Raw genomic sequence first — 7,564 nt, 5'->3', positions numbered from 1 at the left:
ATTAGATTATACATATATGTGAGATCATGTGGTATTTGTTTTTCTGCACCTGGCTTATTTTACCCCAATTCACTCCAATTTATGCCTATTTCACTCCAATTTATGGCTTATTTCACTTCAATTTATGCTCCAAGGAACAAGGTTTTTCTATGTTGCTACAAATGGCAGGATTTCCTTCTTTTGTTTAAGGCTGAATAGTATTCCATTGTGTATATAAACCAATGGAATATTGGTATATTTTCTTTATTCATTCATTTGTTGATGAAGTACACATTTAAAATAAATATGTATACATAAAATATTTAATTAGTAGTCTTGCATTTTTGCATTTTACATAAATTTTCTGTTGTACACACACAGATATCCTTCTGAAACTTTTCAACATGCTATGGTTTTGAGATTTAGCCATGTAACAAATGTAGTTCTAGTTCATTCTTTTCTTATTCTTTTACAATATTTCATTGTATGACTGTAACTGTTTATCGGATCATTCTTCTACTGATGGACATTAGAATATTTTTTCAGTCTTTCAGTATTACAAAAAAAAGCTACAGTAAGAATGCTTCACGTGTATGACTGTTCTCTGGGTTGTACACTTTAAAAGTAGACTTGCAGAGTCTCAGATTATACATATCTTCAAATACATTAGATATCTTCAAACTTATCTCCTAAAGGCTATACCAATTTATGGTCCAAGAAACAAGGTCCTCTTCTTCCACCTCCTCACTTATATCTCGTATTTTGCATTTAATTTAGTGAACGTGAGAAATATAACATGGTATCTCAACTTGTATCACATTGTTAATAGTGAGAATGAGCATATGTCTTTTGGCTGTTTGCATTTCCTATTCGATAACCATTTCTGTTAGCCTAAACTTCTAATATATGAAATTTAAGATAATAATGTTGAGGCTGTATGAGATGATATATGCATAACCCCAAAATCTACACATTCTCCACTTTTCTGGATTCACATTTTCCTTTAATATTGAAGCAATTTGACTTTATTCTTCTATTTTTCTATATTGTTGGACTATCACCAGGCTCTGCAATATTTCGAGAATTTATGAGAAGAGTAGCTCTCTGTGTGTATATGTGTGTGTGGAGGGGGGTGGGGGATGTATGTGAAAGAATTTCTGTTCTGATACCTACCACCTCCAAATTATTATTACAATATGTTTTTTGATACCTGATGTCATCTTACTTCCTGCAACTGTTATGTTGTCTACATCATTCTAAGCATGGAAAATAATATCTTCATTATTCTTCAATACAAATCCATCAAAACACTGTCGTGTATAACCAAAATGCATGGGAAAATTTGGGGGAATGATGGGTAATTTTTGCCCAAAAGAGAAAAGGTCTAGTGCAAGTTAGATATCACTATTTCCTGAATATTTTTATTGTTATTTTTGAGTCTCACTGCTATGGTTTGACTGTATCCCATAAAGTTTATGTTTTGCAAATTTAATCCCAATGCAACAGTGTTGGGAGGTGAGGCCAAATAAGTGATTAGGTAATGAGAGATTTGCCCCCCTGAATGGATTAATGCTATTTTAGGATTGGGTTATTACAGGAATGGGTTATTGCAGGAGTGGATTAATTTTCAAGAAAGTGGCCTTGTTATAAAAGCAAGTTCAGCCCCCTCTTGTTCTTTTGCTCTCTTACAAGTGCTGTATTGTTATTCTACAGATGGCATAGTAAGAAGACCTTCACCAGTTATAAGCCCCTTGAGATTGGACTTCCCAGCTTCAGAATTGTAAGATATATATATTTCATATATACATATATTATATATATATATATATTTTATAAATTACTCAGTTTGTGGTATTCTGTTATAGCAATACAAAATGAACTAATACATTCACTATCAAGATCCTGGTAACAAATCCCAGATTTCTGTTGCTCTGCAATGTACAGAAATAAATTTCTCTGTTTCTCAAAACTCTTAGATTATTCTGTGAGAAAAGGATCTGGGGGCAAGGCAGGGATAGCTTGGGTTTTTGACTAAAAGGACAAGTTAAGAAGATTTTTAAAAAACAAATCGTGCAGTTCCATCTCACTTAAACATATGCAGCACCAATCCCAAACACATTCAAAAAGTACTGGAAAAAATATAAAGACAGAATATTTTATTGTACAAGAGTTCAAAACAATGTGATAAAGCAAAAAAGTATTACAAAGCATAAAAAGTAAAAGGTAAAGCAGTTTTGATTAAAGGACGTGATGAGTTTTTGATGTAAAAATTCCTACTAAAATATAATGTTTAAAAAGTTAAAAATATGACTCTCATACAAATCATAAATAAATGACAGTTAAACATTTTATTCATCTCATTAATTAAAGACTGATTATGATGTTGACAGGCACATGAAGAGAAAATTGAGGAACAAAGATTTATATAGTAAAAGTGCTTCTGAAACAATTTTGACAATAAAACCTTAACTGAGACACACATAGATTGAAAATAAAGGGCTAGAAAAGATACTTGAGGCCAATGGAAACAAAAACGTGCAGGAGTCACTATACTTATATAAGAAAAAATAGATTTCATGACAAATCTATAAGAAGATACAAAAATGGTCACTATGTAATGATAAAGGGGTCAATTTTTTAATTATATTTAAGTTCTGGGATACATGTGGAGAATGTGCAGGTTTGTTACATAGGTATACATGTGCCATGGTGGTTTGCTGCACCTATCAACCCGTTATCTACATTAGGTATTTCTCCTAATGCTATCGCTCCCTTAGCCACTCACCCCCACAAAAGGCCCCAGTGTGTGATGTTCCCCTCCCTGTGTCCATATATTCTCATTGTTCAACTCCCACTTATGAGTGAGAACATGCGGTGTTTGGTTTTCTGTTCCTGTGTTAGTCGGCTGAGAATGATGGTTTCCAGCTTCATCCACATCCCTGCGAAGAACATGAACTCATCCTCTTTTATGGCTGCATAGTATTCCATGGTGTATATGTGCCACATTTTCTTTATCCAGTCTATCATTGATGGGCATTTGGGTTGGTTCCAAGACTTTGCTACTGTGAATAGTGCTGCAATAAACATACATATGCATGTGTCTTTATAGTAGAATGATTTACAATTCTTTGGGTATATACTCCGTAATGGGATTGCTGGGTCAAATGGTATTTCTGGTTCTAGAACCTTGAGGAATCACCACACTGTCTTCCACGATGATTGAACTAATTTACCCTCCCACCAACAGTGTAAAAGCATTCCTATTTCTCCACATCCTCTCCAGCATCTGTTGTTTCCTGACTTTTTAATGATCTCCATTATAACTGGTGTGAGATGGTATCTCATTGTGGTTTTGATATGCATTTCTCTAATGACCAGTGATGATGAGCTTTTTTCATATGTTTGTTGGCCACATAAATGTCTTCTTTTGAGAAGTGTATGTTCATATCGTTTGCCCACTTTTTGATGGGGTTGTTTGTTTTTTTCTTGTAAACTTGTTTAAGTTCCTTGTAGATTCTGGATATTAGCTCTTTGTCAGATGGATAGATTGCAAAATTTTTCTCCCATTCTATAGGTTGCCTGTTCACTTTGATGATAGTTTCTTTTGCTGTGCAGAAACTCTTTAGTTTATTTAGATCACTTTTGTCAATTGTGGCTTTTGTTGCCATTGCTTTTGGTGTTTTAATCATGAAGTCTTGGTCATGCCTATGTCCTGAATGGTATTGCCTAGGTTTTCTTCTAGGGTTGTTATGGTTTTAGGTCTTACATTTAAGTCTTTAATCCATCTTGAGTTAATTTTCTTATAAGGTGTAAGGAAGGGGTTCAGTTTCAATTTTCTTCATATGGCTAGCCAGTTTTCCCAACACCATTTATTAAATAGGGAATCCTTTCCCCATTTCTTGTTTTTGTCAGGTTTGTCGAAGATCAGATGGTTTTAGATGTGTGGCGTTATTTCTGAGTTCTCTGTTCTGTTCCATCGGTCTATATATCTGTTTTGGTACCAGTACCATGCTGTTTTGGTTACTGTAGCCTTGTAGTATAGTTTGAAGTTAGGTAGCATGATGCCTCTAGCTTTGTTCTTTTTGCTTAGGATTGTCTTGGCCATATGGGCTCTTTCTGGTTCTATATGAAATTTAAAGTAGTTTTTCCTAATTCTGTGAAGAAAGTCAATGGTAGCTTGATGGGAATAGCATTAAATCCATAAATTACTTTCAGCAGTATGGCCATTTTCATGATACTGATTTTTTCCATCCATGAGCATGGAATGTTTTTCCATTTGTTTGTGTCCTCTCTTATTTCCTTGAGAAGTGGTTTGTAGTTCTCCTTGAAAAGTTTCTTCACATCCCTTGTTAATTGTATTCCTAGGTATTTTATTCTCCTTGTAGCAATTGTGAATGGGAGTTTACTCATGATTTGGCTCTCTGTTTTTCTATTATTGGTGAATAGGAATGCTTGTGATTTTTACACATTGATTTTGTGTTCTGAGATTTTCCTGAAGTTGCTTATCTGCTTAAGGAGATTTTGGGCTGAGACAATGGGGTTTTCTCAATATACAATCATGTCATCTGCAAACAGAGACAATTTGACTTCCTCTCTTCCTATTTGAATACCCTTTATTTTTTTTCTTGCCTGATTGCTGTGGCCAGAACTTCCAATACTATGTTGAATAGGAGTGGTGACAGAGGGTATCCTTGTCTTGTGCTGGTTTTCAAAGGGAATGCTTCCAGCTTTTGCCCATTCAGTATGATATTGGCTGTGGGTTTGTCATAAATAGCTCTTGTTATTTTGAGATGCATTCCATCAATACCTAGTTCATTGAGTGTTTTTAGCATGAAGAGGTGTTGAATTTTATCGAAGTCCTTTTCTGCATTTATTGAGAAAATCATGTGGTTTTTGTCATTGGTTCTGTTTATGTGATGGATTACATTTATTGATTGCATATATTGAACCAGCCTTGCATCCCAAGGATGAAGCAGACTTGATCATTGTGGATAAGCTTTTTGATGTGCTGCTGGATTTGGTTTGCCAGTATTTTGAGGATTTTCACATCAATGTTTATCAGGGATATTTGCCTGAAATTTTCTTTGTGTGTGTGTGTGTGTGTGTGTGTGTGTGTGTGTGTGTGTGTCTTTGCCAGGTTTTGGTATCAGCATGATGTTGGCCTCATAAAATGAGTTAGGGAGGAGTCCCTCTTTTTCTATTGTTTGGAAAAGTTTCAGAAGGAATGCTACCAGCTACTCTTTGTACCTCTGGTAGAATTCAGCTGTGAATCCATATGGTCCTGGGCTTTTTTTGATTGGTAGGCTATTAATTACTGTCTCAATTTCAGAACGTGTTATTGGTCTATTCAGGGATTCGACTTCTTCCTGGTTTAGTCTTGGGAGGGTGTATGTGTCCAGGAATGTATCTATTTCTTCTAGATTTTCTAGTTTATTTGCATAGAGGTGTTTATAGTATTCTCTGATGGTAGTTTGTATTTCTGTGGGATCAGTGGTGATCTCCCCTTTATCATTTTTTATTGTGTCTATTTGTTTCTTCTCTCTTTTCTTCTTTATTAGTCTGGGTAGCGGTCTATCTATTTTGTTGATCTTTTCAAAAACCCAGCTCCTGGATTCATTGATTTTTGAAGGGTTTTTCTTGTCTCTATCTCCTTCAGTTTTGCTCTGATTCCAGTTATTTCTTGTCTTCTGCTAGCTTTTGAGTTGGTTTGCTCTTGCTTTGCTAGTTCTTTTAATTGTGATGTTAGGGTGTTGATTTTAGATCTTTCCTGCTTTCTCCTGTGGGCATTTAGTACTATAAATTTCCCTCTAAACATCTCTTTAGATGTGTCCCAGAGATTCTGGTACGTTGCATCTTTGTTCTCATTGTTCTCCTATCATATTGGTTTCAAAGAACTTATTTATTTCTGCCTTAATTTCATTATTTACCCAGTAGTCATTCAGGAGCAGGTTGTCCACTTTCCATGTAGTTGTATGGTTTTCAGTGAGTTTCTTAATCCTGAATTCTAATTTGCTTGTACTGGGGTCTGAGAGACTGTTATGATTTCAGTTTTTTGCATTTGCTGAGGAGTGATTTACTTCCAATTATGTGGTTTATGTTAGAATAAGTGCTGTGTGGTGCTGAGAAGAATGTGTATTCTCTTTATTTGAGGTCAAGAATTCTATAGATATCTATTAGGTCTCCTTGGTCCAGAGCTGAGTTCAAGTCCTGGATATGCTTATTAATTTTCTGTCTTGTTTATCTGTCTAATATTGACAGTGGGGTGTTAAAGTCTCCCACTATTATTGTGTGGGAGTCTAAGTCTCTTTGTAGGTCTCTAAGGACTTGCTTTATGAATCTGTGTGCTCCTGTATTGGGTGCATATATATTTAGGATAGTTAGCTCTTCTTGTTGCATTGATCCCTTTACCATTACGTAAGTTCCTTGTAGATGCTGGATATTAGACCTTTGTCAGATGGGTAGATTGAAAAAATTTTATCTCATTCTGTAGGTTGTCTGTTTACTCTGATGATAGTTTCTTTCACTGTGCAGAAGCTCCTTAGTTTAATTATATCCCATTTGTCAATTTTTGCTTCTGTTGCAATTGCTTTTGGTGTCTTCATCATGAAATGTTTGCCCGTTCCTATGTCCTGAATGGTATTGCCTAGGTTTTATTTTATGGTTTTTATAGTTTTGTGTTTTACATTTAAGACTTTAATCAATATTGAGTTGATCTTTGTTTGTGGTGTAAGGAAGGGGTTCTGTTTCAGTTTTCTGCATATGGCTAACCAGTTATCTCAGCACCATTTATTTAATAGGAAATTGCATTAGTTTATTTTCACACTGCTATGAACAAATACCTGAGACTGGATAATTTATGAAGGAAAGAGGTTTAATAGACTCACAGTTCCACATGGCTGGGGAGGCCTCACAATCATGGCGAAAGGCAAAGGAAAAGCAAAGTCTTGTCTTACATAGCAGCAGGCAAGAGAGAATTTGTGCAGGGAAACTTCCTCTTATAAAAACCATTAGCTCTCATGAGACTTATTCACTATCATGAGAACAGCACAGGAAAGACCTGCCTCCAGGATTCAATTACCCTCGACTAGGTTCCTTCCACAACACATGGGAATTGTGGGAGCTACAATTCAAGATGAGATTTGGGTGGGGATACAGTCAAATCATATCAGGAATACTTTCCTCATTGCTCATTTTTACCAGGTTTCTTGAAGATCAGATGGTTGTTGATGTTTGATGTTATTTCTGAGGTCTCTGTTCTGTTCTATTGGTCTATATGTCTGTTTTGGTACCAGTGCCATGCAGTGTTAGTTACTGTAGCCTTGTAATATAGTTTGAAATTGAGTAGCATGATGCCTCCAGCTTTGTACTTATTGCTAAGGATTGTCTTGGCTATTCGGGCTCTGTTTTGGTTCCATATGACTTTTAAAATAGTTTTTTTTTCTAATTCGATGAAGAAGGTCAATGGTAGTTTAATGGTAATAGCATTTAATTTATAAATTGGTTTGAGCAGTATGGAAATTTTCATGATACTGATTCTTCCTATCCAAGAGCATGGAATGTTTTTCCATTTGTTTGTGTCATCTCT

The sequence above is a fragment of the Pan paniscus genome, chromosome X (genome assembly GCF_029289425.2).
Source record: "Pan paniscus chromosome X, NHGRI_mPanPan1-v2.0_pri, whole genome shotgun sequence".
Taxonomy (NCBI): Eukaryota; Metazoa; Chordata; class Mammalia; order Primates; family Hominidae; genus Pan; species Pan paniscus.
The sequence above is the reverse complement of the archived record's forward strand: the minus strand, read 5'-3'. Positions refer to the sequence as shown.